The sequence below is a fragment of the Aquarana catesbeiana genome, linkage group LG03, assembly GCF_042186555.1.
Source record: "Aquarana catesbeiana isolate 2022-GZ linkage group LG03, ASM4218655v1, whole genome shotgun sequence".
Classification (NCBI taxonomy): domain Eukaryota; kingdom Metazoa; phylum Chordata; class Amphibia; order Anura; family Ranidae; genus Aquarana; species Aquarana catesbeiana.
Genome location: NC_133326.1, coordinates 140150054 through 140174251, shown reverse-complemented (window position 1 = coordinate 140174251; position 24198 = coordinate 140150054). Strand labels below are relative to the sequence as shown.

General features: G+C 45.8%; 1 protein-coding gene across 3 annotated transcripts in view; it reads left to right on the top strand.

Moving 5' to 3' along the window:
* Nucleotides 1–532: 532 nt before the first annotated feature.
* The window catches only part of IRF5 (interferon regulatory factor 5), a 73862-nt gene continuing 50196 nt past the window's right edge, over nucleotides 533–24198 (top strand). The window contains exon 1 of one of the 3 annotated variants that reach the window (XM_073619324.1): nucleotides 533–811. The gene's annotated coding sequence lies outside the window, so the exon portion shown is untranslated. Of the gene's footprint in view, nucleotides 824–24198 lie in introns of all 3 variants that reach the window. The other 2 variants (XM_073619322.1, XM_073619323.1) reach the window with 2 other exon arrangements.

Below are 24198 nucleotides of genomic sequence, written 5' to 3'. Positions count from 1 at the left end.
TCTTCTGTTCTGTTTCAGGTCCAAATTCAGCCAAAAATTCAGACTGAAATCGGACCTGAAACGGTGAACGGGGACGCACCAGACCCCCTGCTGTGAGCCAATTCGTGCTTCCGTGTGAACCCAGCCTAAGAGGTGAAGTAGCCAGCATGGGTGCACTCATGTGAGCCAATTAACTTACCAGCATGTGTTTTGAGTGCGAGAGGAAACTGGAGTCCACAGAGGAAATCCACACAAGTACGGGGAGAATATGCAAACTCCATGCAGGTAGTGTCCTGGTTAGTATTGGAACCAGTGCTGCAAGGCAAAAATGCTAACTACTGAGCCACTGTTATAAATTTGAGTCCATTCACAATGATTTAGTGGTGCGTCTATAGTATATTGTGAAACATTTCCCTTCTTAGCTGAGCACAGACACACCTGACCTGGCTGAGCCCTATACCTGCACACACCATAACACTGATGTCAGCCCAGCAGACTGCATGGAGGGAGGATCCATGTCACCTGAATCTCTGTCCTGCCCTCTTACTCCTCTCACCCTGACAAGAAGAATTTCTAACCAGGAAGTTCACCGCCCTCCTCCCCTTCTGCTTTCATAGGCAGCTTCTGCTTTTTGTATTTTGTGTTTTCAGTCATCGTCTTGGAAGTGCTGTCCTTCCTTCCTTCCAGGGAGCTGGCTGGAAGAATGGCTTCCCATGAAAGCGTCCCTTTCTCCGCTTAGGAACGCCAAGACGCACCTGGAGAGCAGATCCTACACAACAAAGAACTTTACACCTTGATGGCCTCTGCATGCATGGACCACCTGAGACATACAGTAAGTACTACAGTAAGTGCCATTTGTTTGTTTTCATGAGCTGGATCATTGTTGTTATACAAAGTCAGGTCATAAATACCAGGGTTCTGTTGCAGCTGAAAAGAAAATGTCATTTCAGATATGACTGGAGATTCCATACCCTGAAGGGCTCATTCAGACAGGCGTAGAGACCCATCCTTCATTCTGAGCCGCTTTTTGATCTGTGCATCCACCTTGGAGCTGCATGCAGGCAGCCCATAGAAGTGCTTGCAGACCCAGCAGCTCTATGGGCACAGTCAGATATGCAGGTAGGAACAGGTGCACAGATCCAAATGCAGACGCTGTGCATCTGGATCCATGCACCCTCCCCTGCCTGCGAACAGGAGGTGATGTATTCACTGTAGATTGCTTTTCAGAGGGGCACCAAGGGCAGTCCCATTCATGTCAGTTGGGATGCAGCTGCTGCTTTCAATCTGACAGCCCTGTGGGTGTCCCCGAATGCAGTTTGATTTTGGGTACAGGCACCCCCGCAAAGCTATGAAAATGGGAGCAGCAGCTATGTCCATGCAGTCGCTTTGTCACTATTAACATGAATGGGACTTCCTGCATTGGGATGCACGGGACATCTGTGTTGTATTTAATAAGCTGTGACACCTGGGGCTGCTAGAATAGCAGAGGAGTGGCTGTATGTGATAGATTGCAGTCACAGTTCGGCCGACACTTTTTCACCTCCTTCAGTTTTTTAGATGAACATTTTTGAGTCAGGTTGTGCCGACGGAGTCACCCACAGATCGAATTCGGGCCATTTATATCCAAATTAAAGGTGATCGTACAATCACATTTGTAATGTGTGGTGAGCTTTATTGTGAAATAGTATTGTAAGACCCCACACACACTATTAGATTTTCTGCAGATTTTTGTCTTCAGTTACCAAAACCATATAGTGCAAGGGCATGCCTGATGCATACAAATTGAAACTCTTAAGGTTTGACCTCATATTATATGGTTTTGGTAAATCTGAAGACAAAAATCTTCAGAAAATCTAATAATGTGTATGGGGCCTTAGTCCCTAAAATGGTTCGGTTGTTCTTTGTTATCCATCAGGGAGGACCTACATGTCCTTATCCTTAGCACTTTTTCACCATCAATGCTCAAATAGGGCGGTGTATGGCCACCTAAAGCAAAGAGACGTTCCTTACATTTAGTGTGAAGTGTTCCTTGTGCTGGTGTCCGCTGTCACAGTGGAAATTCGAAGTTCTCTGACCCCCCCCCCCAATACCCCACAGTTGTAATCTTCTGGTGCTGCGGGAATTTGACTAGCTCTGGACCTGACAGGCACTCATTAAGATAACTATGTCTGCAAAATCTATGAATGGAGGACGTGGACCTTTTTATTCATCCAGCTGTCCTCCATGCATAGAGTGCTTTTTATTCATGGAAGCTTTTGTACAGGTTCAATGAATGGAGGAGGGGGGGCAGAAAGGATGGACAAAGTTGGCTGTCTTGATGAGTACCTGTCACAGGTCCAGCACTGGTAATAATTCCAGCAGCACCAGAAGACTGCAGCTGCAGGTATAGGGGGACAGAAGGCTTCAGATTTCCACTTGCGACACCAACATAAGGGACATTCACATTAAAGTGGTTGTAAAGGCAGACGTTCTTTACCTTACTGCCTTCTATGCAGTAAGATAAAAAACATTCTACATGCAGCCCCCCCCCACCCCCCAAATGCATACCTGAGCCTGATCTCGATCCAGCAATGGTTCCCTTGGCTCTCTCCCTCCTCACTGGCTCAGACACAACAGAGGAAGCCATTGGTTTCTGCTGCTGTCAATCAAAGCCAGTAAGGAGGGTGCGGAGGCGGGGCTGAGCTCCACACTGTGTGTCTTATGGACACACAGAGCGGGGCTCGGGAGCAAGCACGTGCAAGTGGCTTCCTATAGTGGGCGCTTGGGGGGGTGCCAGGAGCACCAGCGGGGGGAACTGAGAAGAGGAGGATCGGGGCTGCTCTGTGCAAAACCATTGCCTGAGCAGGTAAATATAACATGTTTATTATAATTATAGAACTTTAAATGTAAGTAATGTCCTTTTTGTGTGTTTGTATATATAATCTATATCAGTTGTGCTCATAAGTTTACCCTGCCAGGGTTTATGATTTCTTGGCCATTTTCAGAGAATACGAATGATAACACAAACTTTTCTTTCACTCATGGTTAGTGCTTGGCTGAAGCCATTTATTATTAACCAACTGTGTTTACTTTTTTTAAATCATAATGACAACAGAAACTACCCAAATGACCCTGATCAAAAGTTGACATACCCCAGTTCTTAATACCGTGTATTGCCCCCTTTAACATCAGTGACAGCTTGATGTCTTTTGTGGTATTTGTAGATGAAGCTCTTCATCTTCTCAGATGGTAAAGCTGCCCATTCCTCTTGGCAAAAAGCCTCCAGCTCCTGTAAATTCTTGGACTAGCTTGCATGAACTGCACCTTTGAGATCTCCCCAGAGTGGCTCAATGATATTGAGGTCAGGAGACTGAGAGGTGGACTTGGCCTTGTGTTTTGATCATTGTCGTGTTGGAATGTCCAAGTAAGCCCCATGAGCAGCTTCCTGGCTGGTGAATGCAAATGTTCCTCCAGTATTTTTTGATAACATACTGCATTCATCTTGCCATCAATTTTGACCAAATTTCCTGTGCCTTTGTAACTCACACATCCCCAAAACATCAGTGATCCACCTCCGTGTTTCACAGTAGGAATGGTGTACCTTTCATCTTAGGCCTTGTTGACTCCTCTCCAAATGAAGTGTTTATGGTTGTGGCCAAAAAGCTTAAATTTGGTCTCATCACACCAAATGACTTTGTGCCAGAAGGTTTGAGGCTTGTCTCTGTGCTGTTTGGCATATTGTAAGTGGGGAAACTGTGGCATTTGCGTAATGGCTTTCTTCTGGCGACTCGACCATGCAGCCCATCTTTCTTCAAGTGCCTCTTTATTGTGCATCTTGAAACAGCCACACCACATGTTTTTAGGGAGTCCTGTATATTACCTGAAGTTATTTAAGGGTTTTTCTTTGCATCCTGAACAATTTCCCTGGCAGTTGTAGTTGAAACCTTAGTTTATCTACCTGCCTGTGGTTTGGCTTCAACAGAACCCCTCATTTTCCACTTCTTGATTAGAGTTTGAACACTGCTGATAGGCAATCTCAATTCCTTGGATATCTTTTTATATCCCTTCCTGTTTTATACAGTTCAACTACCTTTTTCCTGCGGATCCTTTGACAAATATTTTTCTTTCCTCATGATTCAGAATCCAAAAACGTCAGTTCAGCACTAGGGATGAGCCGAACACTCCCCGGTTCGGTTCGCACCAGAACCTGCGAACGGACCGGAAATTCGCACGAACGTTAGAACCCCATTGACGTCTATGGGACTCGAACGTTCGAAATCAAAAGTGCTCATTTTAAAGGCTAATTTGCATGGTATTGTCCTAAAAAAGGTTTGGGGACCCGGGTCCTACCCCAGGGGACATGTATCAATGCAAAAAAAACTTTTAAAAACGGCCGTTTTTTCGGGAGCAGTGATTTTAATGATAGTTAAAGTAAAAAAAAAAGTGAAATATTCCTTTAAATATCGTACCTGGGGGGTGTCTATAGTATGCCTGTAAAGTGGCGCGTGTTTCCCGTGTTTAGAACAGTCCCTGCACCAAATGTCATTTTTAAAGGAAAAAATCTCATTTAAAACTGCTTGCAGGTTTAATGTAATGTCGGGTCCTGGCAATATGGATGAAAATCAGTGAGACAAATGGCATGGGTACCCCCCAGTCCATTACCAGGCCCTTTGGGTCTTGTATGGATATTAAGGGGAACCCCGCACCCAAATTAAAATAAGGAAAGGTGTGGGGCCACAAGGCTCTATATACTCTGAACAGCAGTATACAGGCGGTGCAAACAAGACAGGGACTGTAGGTTTGTTGTTACGTAGAATCTGTTTGTCATTTTGAACGGGTACATTTTTAACGTGTTTAGCTCCAGCCAAAAAATCTTTTTTAAGCTTTTTGGAAAACATAGGGAAGGGTTATCACCCCTGTGACATTTGTTTTGCTGTCTTTCCTCCTCTTTAGAAGATTTCACCTCACTTTTTGTCCCAATGACAAATGTTTTTTGAAAATTTGGGTTTTTTTGTGGAACAAGGATTGGAAAGCATCAGTGGAAAGGAGAAATGTTTTTCCCATATTAACTCTTACAGGAGAGAATTTCCCTTCCTAGGGGTAGATTTCATCTCACTTCCTGTTGTCTCCTTCCGTTTGCAAGTAGGAGTCGTTTGTAAGTTAGATGTTTGAAAGTAGGGGCCTGCCCTATATACTCAGCATAAATTTGGCCCTTAGGTGTTGTTGTGGCCACAACAACGTAAGCCCTCACAGGGCCCTGCTGTGAAATATTAGATCAAGAATTGTAATTACAGAAAAACTGGGCCTTTGGTGGTGGTGGTGGTGCCACAACACTGTAAGTCCTCACTCGCTCTTGGTGGGTGCAGAAATGGGCCCTGCTGTGAAATATTAGATCAAGAATTGTAATTACATGCCCCTGTTGAACAGGTGCAGAAAAATTGGGCCTGTGGTGGTGGTGGTGGTGGTGGTGGCGGTGGTGCTGGTGCCACAACACTGCAACCCCTCACAGACACTCTAGTTGGAACGCAGGAACGAGCCCTGCTGCAAAGTATTGCATCAAAAATTGTAATCACACGCCCCTGTTAAACAGGGGCTGAAAAATTGTGCCTTAGGCATTGGTGGTGGCGCCCAGAACCAAAAATGTTCTTTCAAGCTATCAGCGTGATGATTGAGGAGGAAGAGGATAATTACTCAGGGATAGTCACTCAGCATCAGCATAGGCAGTCTTTGTAGGGATCTGAGATTTAAAAAAAAATTATTCGGTTACATCAGCATCAGGTGCTTGGTAGCTGGTGGTGATCCAAGACTGATTCATTTTTATGAAGGTCAGTCGATCGACCGAGTCGGTGGACAGACGCACCCTGTGATCGGTTACAAAGCCTCCAGCAGCACTGAATGTGCGTTCCGAAAGAACGCTGGATGCAGGACAGGCCAGTAGCTCAATTGCATACTGTGCAAGCTCTGGCCAGTGATCCATCCTCAAGACCCAGTAACCCAGAGGATTTTCGGTGGGAAAGGTGTCCAAGTCTGATCTTGCCCCTAGGTATTCCTGCACCATGTAAAACAGACGCTGGCGATGGTTGCTGGAACCGATCATACCTTGGGGCTGCGGACCAAAAAATTGTCTGAACGCATCGGTCAGACGGCCACCTTCTCCACCGCTCCTTCTTTGACTGACCGAAGCCTCAGCAACACGTTGTCCAGAAACAGGAGTTTGTAACCTCCCAGTCTCTGGGAACGCGTTGCACAGACCTTTCTGCAAGGCCTCCCGAAGATGTTTCATCCTCTGCTCCCTCTGCGATGGCAAGATAAGGTCCGCAACCTTACCCTTGTAACGTGGATCAAGGAGGGTTGCCAGCCAGTATTGGTCCTTCTGCTGAGGCATTCGGTCCGGAGTCCTCTGGGTCACTAAGGACGACATGGTCCGCAGCCACCTCCTCCCAGCCACGTACAAGTCCATGTGTTTCTTGGGACTGATCCCTTAAAGACTGCTGCTGATGCTGAGTGCCAGGCTCCACCTCCATACTGACACAATCTTCCTCCTCCTCCTCCTCGTCCTCTTCCTGTGTGATCGGCGGGCATGCAGAAACACTGTCTGGATAAAGGGGGCCTTGAGAGCTAAGGAAGTCCTCCTCTTCCTGCCTCTGTTCTGCCTCAAGTGCCCTGTCCATTATTCCACGCAGCGTGTGCTCCAACAGGTGGACAAGGGGGACAGTGTCACTGATGCATGCACTGTCACTGCTCACCATCCTCGTGGCCTCCTCAAATGGTGACAGGACAGTGCATGCATCCCTGATCATGGCCCACTGGCGTGGGGAAAAAAAAACAAGCTCCCCTGACCCTGTCCTGGTGCCATAGTCGCACAGGTACTCATTGATGGCCCTCTGCTGCGTGTGCAGCCGCTGCAGCATGGCCAACGTTGAGTTCCACCTGGTGGGCATGTCACAGATTAGGCATGTCTTGGGCAGGTTAAACTCCTTTTTTGGAGGTCCGTCAGCCGAGCACTGGCATTATATGACCGGCGGAAATGCACACAGACTTTCCTGGCCTGCCTCAGGACATCCTGTAAGCCCGGGTACCTGCCCAAGAACCGCTGCACCACCAAGTTAAGGACGTGAGCCAAACAGGGCACATGGGTCATTTGTCCCTGTCGGAGGGCAGAGAGGAGGTTGGTGCCATTGTCGCAAACCACCATTCCTGCCTTAAGTTGGCGTGGCGTCAACCACCTCTGAACCTGCCCCTGCAGAGCTGACAGAACCTCTGCCCCAGTGTGGCTCCTGTCCCCCAAGCACACCAGCTCAAGCACCGCATGGCATCTTTTGGCCTGCGTACTTGCGTAGCCCCTTGAATGGCTACGGAGCACCGCTGGTTCCGAGGACAAAGCACAGGAAGAGGCCATGGAGGAAGAAGAAGAGGAGGGGGTGGAGGAGAGAGGTGTGTCACAATCATTAGCATTTTGGAGGCGTGGTGGCGGAACAACCTCCAACACTACTGCACCTTGTCCTGCATCCTTCCCAGCTGCCAGCAGAGTCACCCAATGCGCCGTGAAACTTAAGTAATGTCCCTGTCCATGCCTGCTGGACCATGAGTCAGCGGTAATATGCACCTTACCGCTGACCGCCCTGTCCAGCGAGGCATGGACATTGCCTTCCACATGCCGGTAGAGAGCCGGAATCGCCTTCCGTGAGAAAAAGTGGCGTTTAGGTACCTGCCACTGAGGAACCGCACATTCCACAAACTCACGGAAGGGGGCAGAGTCTACCAACTGAAAAGGCAGCAGTTGAAGTGCTAGAAATTTTGCCAAGCTAGCATTCAACCGCTGCGCATGTGGATGGCTGGGAGCAAACTTCTTTCGGTGGTGCAGCAGCTGGGGCAGGGAAATTCGCCTGGTACAATCTGACGTTGGTGTACCAAAAGCAGATTGCCCACAAGTACTTGGCTGTGACACACCTAATTCTACACCTTCATTCCTCTCAGTGCAGGTCTCAGAGAGGACTGAAGGTATAGTGGGGTTGGAGATCTCAGCTGATGAGGAGCAAGGAGAGGTCCTCTTTGTTCTTTGGTGTGGATCTTTTAGATACGCTTGCCAACGAACTGCATAGCAGGTCAACATATGTCTGGTCAAGCATGTGGTACCCAAGCGGAAGATGTTTTGGCCACGCGAGATACGCTTGAGACATATGTTGCAAATAGCAACGGTGCGATCTGATGCACTCGTCTCAAAAAAGGCCCACACCAAAGAACTTTTTGAATAACGCGCAGAGACTGCAGCGCCCTGCACATGTGGAGCTTTGGGGTGTGATGCAGTCAAGGTGCTGCCCTTAGGCTGGCCCCTGGAGGGCATCCTGCCTCGTTGGTGATGTGCCGCCACCTCCTCCTCCTCCTCTCTCCTATCAGGCACCCACGTTGAGTCAGTGACCTCATCATCCCCTCCCTCCTCATCACTGGAGCAAACCTGGCAGTATGCTGCAGCAGGGGGAGCATGACTGCCAGATTGCTGTCCTTCTTGGGCACCCCCTCTGTCTGCGCTCATGTTACTGCCTTCATCGAGCTCAGTATCATCATCAGAGCCTTCCAAACGCTGGGCATCCTCCTGGAGCATGTGCCCAACAATGTGGTCAAACAGTTCGAGGGACTCCTCAGGAGGACATGGTGGGGCTAGGGAAGGAGTCACTGATGACATTGAGCCGAGGGAAGAGGCCGCTGCTTTGCCAGACAAAGTACCCTGGGCATGGGTGAGAGAGGATGAGGAGGATGAGGACGGCTTGGTCATCCACTCGACCAAGTTTTCCACATGTTGTGGCTCAACACGGCCAGCTGCCGAAAAAAAGCCCAAGCGTGTCCCACGGCCACATGCTGATGAGGATGCACCGTCTCCATGACCAGCACTAGACACAGAGCCTGCTTGCCCTCTCTTATTGGCTTGTGACTGTCTGCCTCTCCTTCTTGGCCTTCCAGACATACTAATGGCCTGTAGCTGCACTAAGCTGGAATGTGTGTGTGTAATATATATATATATATATATATATATATATATATATATATATATATATATATATATATATATATATATATATATATATATATATATATATATATATATATATAATGTATGTATGTGTGTGCTGATACTGCAGCTAGCAAAATCAACTGCCTGCCTGTAGTATGAGAACACCACCAACCTTCTACAGGTAGCTTTAGCTGAACACTGTGAGCAGGACGCACCCCACTAACTTGTAGGTTTAGCTGAACACTGTGAGGTGGACGCACCACACTAACTTGTAGGTTTAGCTGAACACTGTGAGCAGGATGCACCCCACTAACTGTAAATAGTCTAGCTGCCTGACTGTGGTACTAATAGGATCAAAAGAACACCATTAATTTTCTTCAGGTAGCTGTATATACTGTAACAAGACAAGCCTGCCTGTCAGTAGGAAGATAACAGGAACGGATCTAGCTGAACACTGTGAGCAGGACGCACTGCACTAACTTGTAGGTTTAGCTGAACACTGTGAGGTGGACGCACCACACTAACTTGTAGGTTTAGCTGAACACTGTGAGCAGGACGCACCCCACTAACTTGTAGGTTTAGCTGAACACTGTGAGCAGGACGCACTGCACTAACTGTAAATAGTCTAGCTGCCTGACTGTGGTACTAATAGGTTCAAAAGAACACCAGTAATTTTCTTCAGGTAGCTGTATATACTGTGACAAGCCTGCCTGTCAGTAAGAAGATAACAGGAACGGATCTAGCTGAACACTGTGAGCAGGACGCACCACACTAACTTGTAGGTTTAGCTGAACACTGTGAGCAGGACGCACCCCACTAACTTGTAGGTTTAGCTGAACACTGTGAGCAGGACGCACTGCACTAACTGTAAATAGTCTAGCTGCCTGACTGTGGTACTAATAGGATCAAAAGAACACCAGTAATTTTCTTCAGGTAGCTGTAAATACTGTAACAAGGCGGCGCTGTGATTGGCCAAGCATGCGGGTCATAGTGCATGCTTGGCCAATCATCAGCCAGCAATGCACTGCGATGCCGCAGTGAATTATGGGCCGTGACGCGCCACACGAATTTGGCGCGAACGGCCCATATCGTTCACAAATCGACGAACGATCGAACAGCCGATGTTCGAGTCGAACATGGGTTCGACTCGAACACGAAGCTCATCCCTATTCAGCACTGGATGAAAGATGCACACACACACATTACAAGCAAACAGATCACAGGTGAGGATGGTTACCTTTTAATAGCCATTCAAACCCCAGGGTATGTAAACTTTTGATCAGGGTCATTTGGGTAGTTTCTGTTCTCATTATGATTTAGAAAGAATAAACACAGTTGATTGATAATACATGGCTCCAGCTAAACACTAACCATGAGTGAAAAAAAAAATGTGTGTTTTCATAGTCTCTAAGAAATCATAAGTTCTGCCAGGGTATGTAAACTTCTGAGCACAACTATATGTGTGTGTGTGTGTGTGTGTGTGTGTAATAAATAAATAAATAAATAAATATATATATATATATATATATATATATATATATATATATATATATATACACACCCTTGAAAAAGTATTTTCCACATTTTGTCATATTGCAACCAAAAACATAAAATGTATTTTATGTGATAGACCAACACAAAGTGGCACATAATTGGGAAGTCCATACTTTGTAGAACCAAAGACTTGCAAGTCTTTTTGGGGATGTCTCTTCCAGCTTTGCACATTTGGAGAGTGAAATTCTCGCCCATTCTTCTTTGCAAAATAGCTCAAGCTCTGTCAGATTGGATGGAGAGCATCTGTGAACAGCAATTTTCAAGTCTTGCCACAGATTCTCATTTGGATTTAGGTCTATACCTTGGCTGGGCCATTCTAACACATGAATATGCTTTGATCTAAACCATTCTAATGTAGCTCTGGCTGTATGTTTAGGGTCGTTGTCCTGCTAGAAGGTCAACCTCTGCCCCGTCTCAAGTCTTTTGCAGACTCTTAACAGGTTTTCTTCTAAGATTGCCCTGTATAATTTGGCTCCATCCATCTTCCCATCAACTCTGACCAGCTTGCCTGTCCCTGCTGAAGGAAAGCATCCCCACAACATGATGCTGCCACCACCATGTTTCATGGTGGATATGGTGTGTTCAGGGAGATGTGCAGTGTTAATTTTTTGCCACACATAGCGTTTTGCTATTAGGCCTAATTTCAACAATATCTTTCTTCTTGCTGCTCTTCCATAAAGGCCAGATTTGTGGAGTGCACGACTAATAGTTGTCCTTTGGACAGATTCTCCCACCTAAACTGTGGATCTCTGCAGCTCCTCCAGGGTTACCATGGGCCTCTTGGCTGCTTCTCTGATTAATGCTCTCCTTGCCCGGCCTGTCAGTTTAGGTGGACGGCCATGTCTTGGTAGGTTTGCAGTTGTGCCATACCCTTTCCATTTTTACATAGTTACATAGTGGGTGAGGTTGAAAAAGACACAAGTCCATCAAGTCTAACCTATGTGTGTGATTATATGTCAGTATTACATTGTATATCCCTGTATGTTGTGGTCGTTCAGGTGCTTATCTAATAGTTTTTTTGAAACTATCGATGCTCCCTGCTGAAACCACCTCCTGTGGAAGGAAATGGCACATCATTGCCGCTCTTGCAGTAAAGAAACCTCTACGCAGTTTAAGGTTAACCTCTTTTCTTCTAATTTTAATGAATGGCTACGTGTCTTATTAAACTCCCTTCCGCGGAAAAGTTTTATCCCTATTGTGGGGTCACCAGTATGGTATTTGTAAATTGAAATCATATTTCCTCTCAAGCGTCTCTTCTCCAGAGAAAATAACTTCAGTTCTCGTAACCTTTCTTCATAACTAATATCCTCCAGTCCCTATTATTAGCTTTGTTGCCCTTCTCTGTACTCCGCTCCATTTCCAGCACATCCTTCCTGAGGACAGGTGCCCAGAACTGGACAGCATACTCCAGGTGTGGCCGGACCAGAGTTTTGTAGAGCGGGAGAATTATCGTTTTATCTCTTCAGTTAATCCCCTTTTAAATGCATGCCAATATTCTGTTTCCTTTGTTAGCAGCAGCTTGGCATTGCATGCCATTGCTGAGCCTATCATCTACTAGGACCCCACGTCCTTTTCCATCCTTGATTCCCCAAAGGTTCTCCCCCCACAGTGAGTAGATTGCATTCATATTTTTGCCACCCAAATGCATTATTTAACATTTTTCCACATTAAACCTCATTTGCCATGTAGTTGCCCACCCCATTAATTTGTTCAGATCTTGCAAGGTTTCCACTTCCTGCGGAGAAGTTATTGCCCTGCTTAGCTTGGTACAGAGATTGAACTGTTTACCCCATCCTAAAGGTTGTTTATGAACAAATTTAAATAGGATTGGTCCAAGCACAGAACCCTAGGGGGAACCCAATTTCCACCCCTGACCATTCCGTGTACTCTCTATTTATCACCACCCTCTGAACTTGCCCTTGTAGCCAGTTTTCAATCCATGTACTCACATTATGGTCCATGCCAACGGACCTTATTTTTACAGTAAATATTTATGGGGAACTGTGTCAAATGCTTTTGCAAAATCCAGATACACCATGTCTACGGGCCTTCCTTTAGATAGCAGCTCACCTCCTCATAGAAGGTTAATAGATTGGTTTGGCAAGAACGATTCTTCATGAAACTCTGTGAGATGTTCAAAGCTTGGGATATTTTTTTATAACCTAACCCTGCTTTAAACTTCTCCACAGCTTTATACCTGTTCCTTGGCCTTCATGATGCTGTTTGTTCACTAAGGTACTCTAACAAACCTCTGAGGGCTTCACAGAACAGCTGTATTTATACTGAGATTAAATCACACACAAGCGTACTCTATTTTACTAATTAGGTGACTCCTGAAGGCAATTGGGTCAATTAGATTGTAGTTAGGGGTATCAAAGTAAAGGGGGCTGAATACAAATGCAAGCCACACTTTTCAGATATTTATTTGTAAAAAAAAATGTATCATTTTCCTTCCACTTCACAATTATGTGCTACTTTGTGTTGGTCTATCACATAAAATCCCAATAAAATACATTTACATTTTTGGTTGTAACATGACAAAATGTGGGAAATTTCAAGGGGTATGAATACTTTTTCAAGGCACTCTATGTAGAGGATACGGGCGTGCAACCGTGGATGAGAGTGCCTTAAAGAAGGAGCTTCAACCACCCTGTCAGATAAAAGCTGTTCGATCAGCACCTCAGGCAGTAGGCTACAGTGCTGATCTGTATATTCTGACAGCAGGGAAGTCTCCCCACTGTCAGAAATAAATGGTGCAGCAGGGAGGATTCCCCCATCCACGTCAAATGTGTGAATCAAGTCCGTTTTTTGTTTTTTTTTTTGTTTGTTTGTTTGTTTAACCTGCTGGTTATGGTATTTATCCTCTGGTATGGTTTGGTCTCACTATTGGAGAATTATTAAACAGCCAATTTTAACCACTTGCCGACCCACTCGCAGTAGATGTACTGTGAGCAAGCAGCACAGCCAGGCACTTCCTGGTATTGCTAATGTGTGATGACATGTGCTGTGATTGGCCACAGTATTTGGCAGCGAATTTCAGCCTATGATTTTGGCTGAAACCTGCTGATCAGATGTGCCCAATCACAGCAGTTCTGTGTTTACAGACACATAGAATTCTGTGTACATAGAACTGCAATCTGGCTGTTCCTTCTCTCTGAAAAGCAGGGAGTAAAAAATAGCCAGATCACTAAGAAAAAGACGCACACATTACACTTGTTAGGCACACAGCTAACCCTTTGATGTTAACCCCTTCTCAGCCAGTGTTATTAAAACAGGATTATCACTGTATTAGTGTCACTAGCAACATTAGTGTCAGTTAGTGACCCTCCCAGCCAGTGTCAAATAGCGCCAGATTGCACACCACACTATCGCAGTCACACTATAAGTTGCTGATCACCAGTATAGCTTCTAGACATGTAGCAGAATACATTACACCAGACAGCGGTGGTGTATCCTTGCCGACTACTCCAAGTTGTATGCCCCCAAGGGTTCTTGGGCTACGCCAGCTGATGACTAAGGTCACTAGCCCTGCACACAAGGGTTCCTTTCATGCGGAGCGTGCTTACCACTGCCCGGGACCAGGCATAGACTTCGATCATGTAAAGAATCTAACATTAAAGTGATTGTGTGTGTGTTTTTTTTTTTTTTTTCCCTTTACAAACATGTCATACTTACCTGTTCTGTGCAATAGTTTTAGTTCGCCTGCTCACTTCATAAGACACGCACAGCTCAGCCCCACCTCACTGGCTGTGACTGACAGCAGTAGGAGCCAATGGTTCCTGCAGCTGTACCACAGGAGGAAGAGACTCAGGAGCAGGGATGAGCTTCGAGTTCGAGTCGAACTCATGTTCGACTCGAACATTGGCTGTTCGCAAGTTCGCCGAACAGCGAACAATTTGGGGTGTTCGCGGCGAATGCCGCAGAACACCCTTTAAAAGTCTATGGGAGAAATCAAAAGTGCTCATTTTAAAGGCTTATATGCAAGTTATTGTCATAAAAAGTGTTTGGGGACCTGGGTCCTGCCCCAGGGGACATGGATCAATGCAAAAAAAAGTTTTGAAAACGGACGCTTTTTCAGGAGCAGTGATTTTAATAATGCTTAAAGTCAAACAATAAAAGTGTAATATCCCTTTAAATTTCGTACCTGGGGGGGGGTGTCTATAGTATGCCTGTAAAGGGGCGCATGTTTCCCGTGTTTAGAACAGTCTGACAGCAAAATGACATTTCGAAGGAAAAAAAACATTTAAAACTACTCGCGGCTATTGCATTGCCGACGATACACATAGAAGTTCATTGATAAAAACGGCATGAGAATTCCCCACAGGGAAACCCCGAACCAAAATTAAAAAAAAAAAATGACGTGGGGGTTCCCCCTAAATTCCATACCAGACCCTTCAGGTCTGGTATGGATTTTAAGGGGAACCCCGCGCCAAAAAAAAAAAAAAAAAAAACGGCGTGGGGTCCCCCCCAAAATCCATACCAGACCCTTATCTGAGCACGCAACCTGGCAGGCCGCAGGAAAAGAGGGGGGACGAGAGTGCGGCCCCCCCTCCTGAACCGTACCAGGCCACATGCCCTCAACATTGGGAGGGTGCTTTGGGGTAGCCCCCCAAAACACCTTGTCCCCATGTTGATGAGGACAAGGGCCTCATCCCCACAACCCTGGCCGGTGGTTGTGGGGGTCTGTGGGCGGGGGGGCTTATCGGAATCTGGAAGCCCCCTTTAACAAGGGGACCCCCAGATCCCGGCCCCCCCCCCCTGTGTGAAATGGTAAGGGGGTACTTACCCCTACCATTTCACTAAAAAACTGTCAAAAATGTCAAAAACTGTCTCTTGTCATTTTTAACACTTCTCCTTCTCCTTCTCCTTCTCCTTCTCCTTCTCCTTCTCCTTCTCCTTCTCCTTCTCCTTCTCCTTCTCCTTCTCCTTCTCCTTCTCCTTCTCCTTCTCCCATTCTCGTCCAGCATCTCCTCCGCGGCGTCTTCTATCTTCTTCTTCTTCTCCTCTGGCCGCTCCGCACCCATGGCATGGGGGGAGGCTCCCGCTCTTCTCTTCATCTTCTTCTCTTCTTCATTTTCTTCTCCAGGCCGCTCCGCATTCATGCTGGCATGGAGGGAGGCTCCCGCTGTGTGAGGGCGTCTCCTCTTCTGACGGTTCTTAAATAACGGGGGGCAGGGCCACCTGGTGACCCCGCCCCCTCTGACACACGGGACATGACGGGACTTCCCTGTGGCATTCCCCATGACGTCACAGGGAAGTCCCGTCAAGTCACCATGCGTCAGAGGGGGCGGGGTCACCGGGTTATTTAAGAACCATCAGACGAGGAGTTGCCGTCACACAGCGGGAGCCTCCCTCCATGCCAGCATGGATGCGGAGCGGCCCGGAGAAGAAAATGAAGAAGAGGAGAAGAAGGAAGAAGAGAAGAGGATGAAGAAGAAGATGAAGAGAAGAGCGGGAGCTTCCCCCCATGCCATGGGTGCGGAGCGGCCCGAGGAGAAGAAGATAGAATACGCCGCGGAGGAGATGCTGGACGAGAACTCCGGAGGAAGAACCAGAAGAAGAAGAAGATGAAGGAAGATAGAAGAAAGAAGAAGCATTTAAATAAAGGAATTGTCAAAAACTGTCTCTTGTCATTTTTAACATTTTTGACAGTTTTTTAGTGAAATAGTAGGGGTAAGTACCCCCTTACCATTTCACACGGGGGGGCCGGGATCTGGGGGTCCCCTTGTTAAAGGGGGCTTCCAGATTCCGATAAGGCCCCCGCCCGCAGACCCCCACAACCACCGGCCAGGGTTGTGGGGATGAGGCCCTTGTCCTCATCAACATGGGGACAAGGTGTTTTGGGGGGCTACCCCAAAGCACCCTCCCAATGTTGAGGGCATGTGGCCTGGTACGGTTCAGGAGGGGGGGGCCGCACTCTCGTCCCCCCCTCTTTTCCTGCGGCCTGCCAGGTTGCGTGCTCGGATAAGGGTCTGGTATGGATTTTGGGGGGGACCCCACGCCGTTTTTTTTTTTTTTTTTTTTTTTTGGCGCGGGGTTCCCCTTAAAATCCATACCAGACCTGAAGGGCCTGGTATTGAATTTAGGGGGACCCCCCCCACATAATTTTTTTTTTTTTTTTTTTTTTTTTTTTTTTAATTTTGGTTCGGGGGTTTCCCTGTGGGGAGTTCCCATGCCGTTTTTATCAATGAACTTCTATGTGTATTGTCGGCAATGCAATAGCCGCGAGTAGTTTTAAATGTTTTTTTTCCTTCGAAATGTCATTTTGCTGTCAGACTGTTCTAAACACGGGAAACATGCGCCCCTTTACAGGCATATTATAGACACCCCCCAGGTACGAAATTTAAAGGGATATTACACTTTTTTTTTTTTGCATTGATCCATGTCCCCTGGGGCAGGACCCGGGTCCCCAAACACTTTTTATGACAATAACTTGCATATAAGCCTTTAAAATTAGCACTTTTGATTACTCATGTTCGTGTCCCATAGACTTTAACGGTGTTCGCGTGTTCGAGCGAACTTTTTCCTGTTCGCATGTTCTGGTGCGAACCGAACAGGGGGGTATTCGGCTCATCCCTACTCAGGAGAACCTCTCATGCACATCGCTGGATCGGGATCAGGTAAGTATTAGAGGGGGCTGAGGGGGCAGCTGGACTCAGAAGGTTTTTTACCTTCAGTCTTTACAACCACTTTATGGCAGTTCCCCGACTTAGAGATGAGCTTTCACACTGTGTGCAGTAATAATACAGAATTCCTCTGAAAATCGACTTGTCCCATGTCACTACACACTGTAACTTGGATGTTGCCTTAGGAAAGATGTGCTCCCACTCCACCAGTCCAGCGTATCTCTGTTACCTCCACTCCCAGTAACATAATGGGTCCTGCTGAGCACATAGTGCGGATCTCATACTTGCTCATTAACTCCGTACTTCCCGTACCACCTGATCAGGCCATAGATCCCCATAACGCGGGTTTGGGTCCGGTTACTATAGGAAACTGACCACTAGGGAGGGAGCCAGACATCGCCCCCCTTGTTAGCGAAGGACCTGTCACCTTACCAGGTGCCACGCCTCGTGAATGGTTACTTGGTGTCTTGAACTTGCGCTTGTGTCAGTAACTTGGTAGGAGGCCGAGATGCTGGGAGGGCTCCCCTTGTGGCCGAGCGCAGCACACCACTGAAGGTGGAACAGCAGGTGTGGTGCCCACAAAAGCACGGGTGCCGGGTTGCTGGGGACAGGCATGCTTGAAAGGTCCAGAGACAGAGTCCAGTGGAATAACTGAATAGCGGAGCCGGGAGCCAGGCCAGGGGTCATTCACAGAGATACAATCCAGGATCAGAATGACCTAAGATCAGATGCATCTTAGTACAGGGAGCAAGATAAGCAGAGTCCAAAAGCCAGGCCGGGATCAGATGCTGGGAGCAGGCAGGAGGAAGTCAGGTGCAAGTCAAAGGGTCAAGCCAGAGGATCAGGAAGAGCAGGTCAAAACAAGCCGGGTCGGTACACGGGAGATCAGATCAGCAGATAATACAGGGCACAGGAACACGGGGAGCTGAAGACAAACCAGCAATCGCAGACACCAGCAGACTTCCTTATATAGGCCCATGTGACCTGCTGGTAGAGATACTGGGTCCTAAAGTCCTTCTTCTGCCAGAGATGTTTGGTCCTAAAGTCCTTCTCCTGCCATAAGTGCTGGTAGAGATGCTGGGTCCTAGAGCCCTTCTCCTGCTGTTGATTCCCTGACAGCTTGGTTACTCTTAGCAACTACACTTCTAGTCTTGTCTTGCGAAGTTAACCCTTTTTATAACACTGTAACTTCATTTTCCTTAGTGTGTCTACAGACCCTGATTTTTTAGATACGCCAAGACACACATGCACGCCTTTAAATAACTTTACCAGAAGAAAACAAGTGCAGGACTCAGAGCAGTGGACCCACTGAACGAATACTGTAACGGAAAGTGGTGCCGGAAACTCCAGATAATCCTTACAAAAACTTTATTGTAGCATGGTAGTGGGTAAAATACATAGCAGCTCACGCATTTCGGATAGATGCCTTGATCACAGCACCACTTCATATCCCTTAGTGCATTTACAGACCCCGATTCTTTAGATACGCCAGAACCCACATGCACCCCTTTTAAATGACTTCAGACCAGGCTCATAATGGTTTGTGTAACTTTTCTGAACCGGTTGCATTGTACAGTTCAATATGAACAACGTCCTTCCCCCGAATCCTAACTATTGTGGTGTGGCTGCCCAGGCATACCTCTCTAAGGTGAGAGTCCATAATAGCATTGTCCATGTCTTGGATGTCTCTGAAAATCCCGGTGTCTTCAGCAGCAGTACTGATTCCATGCATAGAATAGAACCAATCAGTTCAGCTAGGAAGATCTGGTGGCGGCAACAAACTTCAGCCTAGGACCAAAAAGCCCAGGAACTGAACTTCCACAAGTTAACCCCTCCCCCCCCCCCCCCCTGGCCTGGGCCAGCCGCTAACTTACTAGAACCAAACACAGTTCGACCTGCCTACAGATGTTGCACAGTTTGCAGTTTATTGGAACTAACAACTAGAGCTGCACGATTTAATCATTAAATCGTGATCTCGATTCAACCCCCCACAATCTATGTGCAGAATTTCCCTGATTCATTCATGTAACAAGTGTAAAGAGCTCTCTGCTCACTCAGCTGTCAAAAAAAAAAAAAAAAAAACGGCAGCCTGCCAAGTTTTTCACAGCATTGTCTTTGCTGGTAGGTAACTATAAACATTGTAACTTTTCGTTCTTAGATCAAAGGGATGACCTTCTGTGTGTAAATGAGGTCAGTTTAACCACTTAAGCCCCGGACCATTTGGCTGGCCAAAGACCAGAGCACTTTTTGCGATTCGGCACTGCGTCGCTTTAACTGACAATTGCGCAGCCGTGCGACGTGGCTCCCAAACAATATTGACGTCCTTTTTTTTTCCCCACAAATAGAGCTTTCTTTTGGTGGTATTTGATCACCTCTGGGTTTTTTAGTTTTTGCGCTATAAACCAAAAAAAGCGACAATTTTGAAAAAAATGCATTATTTTTTACTTTTTGCTATAATAAATATCCCCAAAAATATATTAAAAAAAAAAACATTTTTTTTTCCTCAGTTTAGTCCGATATGTATTCTTCTACATATTTTTGGTAAAAAAAATCGCAATAAGCGTTTATTAATTGGTTTGCGCAGAAGTTATAGCATTTACTAAATAGGGGATAGTTTTATGGCATTTTTATTAATGATTTTTCTTTATTAGTAATGGCAGCGATCAGAAATCTTTATCATGACTGCGACATTATGGCGGACAGATCAGACACTTTTGGAGTGATTTTGGGACCATTCACATTTATACAGCGATCAGTGCAATTAAAAATGCATTGATTAATGTGTAAATGTGACTGGCAGTGAAGGGGTTAACCACTAGGTGGTTCTGCAGGGGTTAAGTGTGTCTTAGGGAGTGATTCTAACTGTGGGGGGGGGGGGCTATGTGTGACACGACACTGATCACCGTTCCCGATTACAGGGAGCTGTGATCAGTGTCAGTGTCACTAAGCAGAACTGGGAAATGCTTGTTTACATCAGAATTTCTCTGTTCTTCCTCTCCATGAGACGATCGCGGGTATCCCCGCGGACATCGCGCCCGCTGGACCCGCGATCATGCTCACGGAGCTCCCGGCGGGCACGCGCATACCCCCGAAAGCCGCCTAGCAGAGACCCTAGAGAATAAAATGGCAATTGTTGCAATATTTTATGTCACACTGTATTTGCGCAGCGGTCTTTTAAACGCAATTTTTTGGGAAAAAAATACACTTCAATGAATTTAAAAAAAAAAAAACTAAACAGTAAAGTTAGCCCAATTTTTTTTTTTTTTTTTTTTTTTTGTATAATCTGAAAGATGATGTTACAGCGCGAGAATCGTGATCTTTATTCTAAGCAAAAAAATCGTGTTTCTCATTTTAGCCAGAGTCGTGCAGCTCTACTAACAACCACAAAATGAGTCCCACCCATAGGACCTCACCTGTATCGTGTTTCACCCAACAGAGTTTACTTGCGTTACTTACAAGTAAGCCTTGTTGGGTGGAATACAGAGAGGAGGTCCAATTGGTGAGGACTGATTCATAGTTGTTAGTTCCAATAAAACAAAATCCATGTAACTTCATTTGAGTGCAGCAGCCTTTCTTTTTGTCTACCTGTGTGTTTTGGAAGAAGTGCAGGAGGATCCAGCTTGGAGTGAAGGAGAAAATCATCACATACATTAATTGGAAGAGAGGGTGGTCACATGACCAAACTTTCTTCTTCATGGCACTTTTTTTTTTTTTCAATAATTTGAATGTTGACAAGTTGAAGGGCTCGTTCACACAGGTGTACTACAGTGTAGACCCATGCAAGGGCTGCGTTTGCCCGCATGGGAATGCACACTGGTTTTGCCTAGCGCAGCCCCGATTCTCCTTTTCTCGGGTCCTCCTCTGACACTCCTGGCTTCCCCCCTCACGAGAGCCCCATAGCAAGCTGCTTGCTATGGGGGCACTCATGCAATCTCACTCCAGAGATCCTCTGTGTGTCCATGAGACTTATGCCCCGTACACACGGTCGCACTTTGTTTGGACATTCCGACAACAAAATCCATGGATTTTTTCCGACGGATGTTGGCTCAAACTTGTCTTGCATACACACGGTCACACAAAGTTGTCAGAAAATCCGATCGTTCTGAACGCGGTGACGTAAAACACGTACGTCTGGACTATAAACGGGGCAGTGGCCAATAGCTTTCAACTCTTTATTTATTCTGAGCATGCGTGGCACTTTATCTGTCGGATTTGTGTACACACGATCGGAATTTCCGAAAACCGATTTTGTTGTTGGAAAATTTTATATCCTGCTCTCAAACTTTGTGTGTCGGAAAATCCGATGGAAAATGTGTGATGGAGCCCACACACGGTCAGAATTTCCGACAACAAGGTCCTATCACACATTTTCCATCGGAAAATCCGACTGTGTGTACGGGGCATTAGAGTGTGGCTTGGACCCACCCCCTGCTCCCTCCTCACTGGCTGTGTTTGACAGCAGCTGGAGCCAATGGCTCCTGCTGCTGTGTCTGAACCAGTGAGGAGGGAGAGAGCCACTGCTCTTGTGCACATTATTGGATCAAAAAAAAAAACTTCTGCCTTCAGAACTACTTTATGTCCTGTTCACATTTTTGCCTTGTGTTTTTTTATATGTTAATTTTTCAATCAAACAGTACTTTATCACGCTTTACATGTTGTTAACCAATGAGGATGCCTTTCCTGTAGAAACATTATTAGGGAATATGTGCTTCCTAGTTTTCATGGTGTAAGGAGTTCAGGACACATGGCTGATTTTTATACCCCTGTTTTTTGCTGGAGCAACTGTCACCGTTTTCCTTGTGGCTGAGCACATGGCAGGAGAATTGTGGCTGGGCACAGCCACAGAACATTGAGTGGATGGTTCCTAATTTTCAGCCCTAAGGGGTTTTCGGCCCCATTTGTTCATTAGGAGCAGCATCTGCTTCATGCTCTAAGTTTAGGAGAGTTGTGTAAGTGTAACACTTTAATTCCCACCAAAGTATTTTTGTGACATGTGTTTTTATGCATTACAAAACACACAAAAAAATCACAAAGGTGTGAACCAAGCTTCACTGTGTATTCAGCAGAGAGGGATGTGCTTTTGACCAGTCTGTGCTACTGTGAAGGTTGAAGACTTGGTTGTGCTGTGAATCACAAGCATGGCTAAGCTAAACTGAATTAAAAACCCTGTGGCAGGTAAACCGTCCCTACATTATTATTATTATTATTATTATTATTATTATTATTATTATAATACAGGTTTTATATAGCGCCAACAGTTTGCGCAGCGCTTTACAACATGAGGGCAGACATTACAGTTACATTACAATTTGGTACAAGAGGAATCAGAGGGCCCTGCTCATTAGAGCTTACAATCTAAAAAGGAAGGGTCAATTAATACAAAAGGTAATACATGTATTTTAACTGTTCATTTAGCTGCTTGCCTAGAACTCTGCTGTAAAAAAAAAACATATGATATACAGAAAATTTGGTGTATCAAGAGTGAAAGCTTTTCTTTCAGACTTTTGGTATATATCTTTTATTTTTATTTTTTTTATTTATTTTTTTTTTTTAATAGGTGTTGGTACTGTGAGGAATAATTTTGGGGATTTTGGTAAGGCTAATATTTGGGGAAACTGTTTATTTTTTTTACTTGAGAAAAAAATGGAAAGATATTGGTGCCTTGGCATGAGTGTGAGTGCATGTACTAACTTCAATCCACAGTTGCATAGAAAAACATCACCTGTTATTGAGACTCATTATTATAAAATGATGCGTCATAAAAAAAATGTAATTAAAACAAAGGAAAGCTTCATGCAGGTCACATGGTGGAATTCCCATGTTACACTAATTCTGGATGCCTGTAATTGTTGGGAGTCTCCATAAGGACTAAAAATAATACTTCTTTCATCAGGAGTATTCTCGTCATCTTGTGCTATTGCAGAAACTAGCAAGAAGTGAATGAGTTCAGTCTGCCAAAAAGGTTGCTATGTGTAAGGATATGGGTAGCGTGGTACAACCATCCATAGAATACTTTACTTCGTTTAACCTCTTCCCACCCTCTCCAGCATCCCTTTAAAAAGTTTGGAACACCCGTGGGGTGTGAAGTATTGACGATTGCGTGACCCCCATCACAGGGGTCACATGGATGAAAGCTGGTTCGGCTAGCTGCTGATCTTTAGCCCAGTGTGCACGAAGGCTTGGTGGCTTCTTTGTCCAGCCACAGTCTAGAAATGGTCCAGAATGACCTGAGCTCAGAGGAAGCAGGATGAATGATAATGGGCATCAGCCTTAGTAAATGTAAAGGCAGAAAACGGGGTTGCTATCCAGACCTAGTCCGGGTTTCGTTTATCTGGGTTTCAGACTGCCTGAAACTTGGACACATTATTCAGATGGACTGTGGCTTCCCAACATAGGTGTGGGCACACACTAATCTCCTCATGTGGTGAAGATTCCCCATACTGCCCAGGTCCCCTGTCCCCCCACCATCTCCTCAGCGCTGCTGGCATTCTCTCCTTTGCTCTTTCGCCAGCTGCTGCTGTGGGCACACAGGGGGATGGTTCAGTATGGTGAGAGGGGGAAGGGGTCTGTAAATTTGTCATTTACTGGCCCCTTCCTTTTCTGGATGAACACACTGAGTGATTGGTACCGATCACTTATTTTTTATATATATATTATACATACAGAAGCATAGGAAACTGTTTACTATGCTTTAGTCTGTGAATGAACAGGAAGCAGCTCAGCACAGAGCACTTCCTACTCATTCACTGTCCAGTGCAGCTGAGGATGCAGAGAAAGGGACTGAGGCATCTCTGTCCTCAGTACCTTTCTCTGTTTCAAAAGTGAGACATCCAGAGTCTTCAAAAAAAAAAAATAATAGTAATAAAAAACGTCTGACAACATCCACTGCCCTACTGACACCAATTTCTGCTCTGCTGACACTGTCCTCTGTTCATACTGCAAAGTCCTTTGCTCTACTGACTGACGCCATCCACTCTCTTACTGACACCAACCTCTATGCGTGTCTGTATGTATGTACATACAATATATCTAAAATATATACTCACTGGC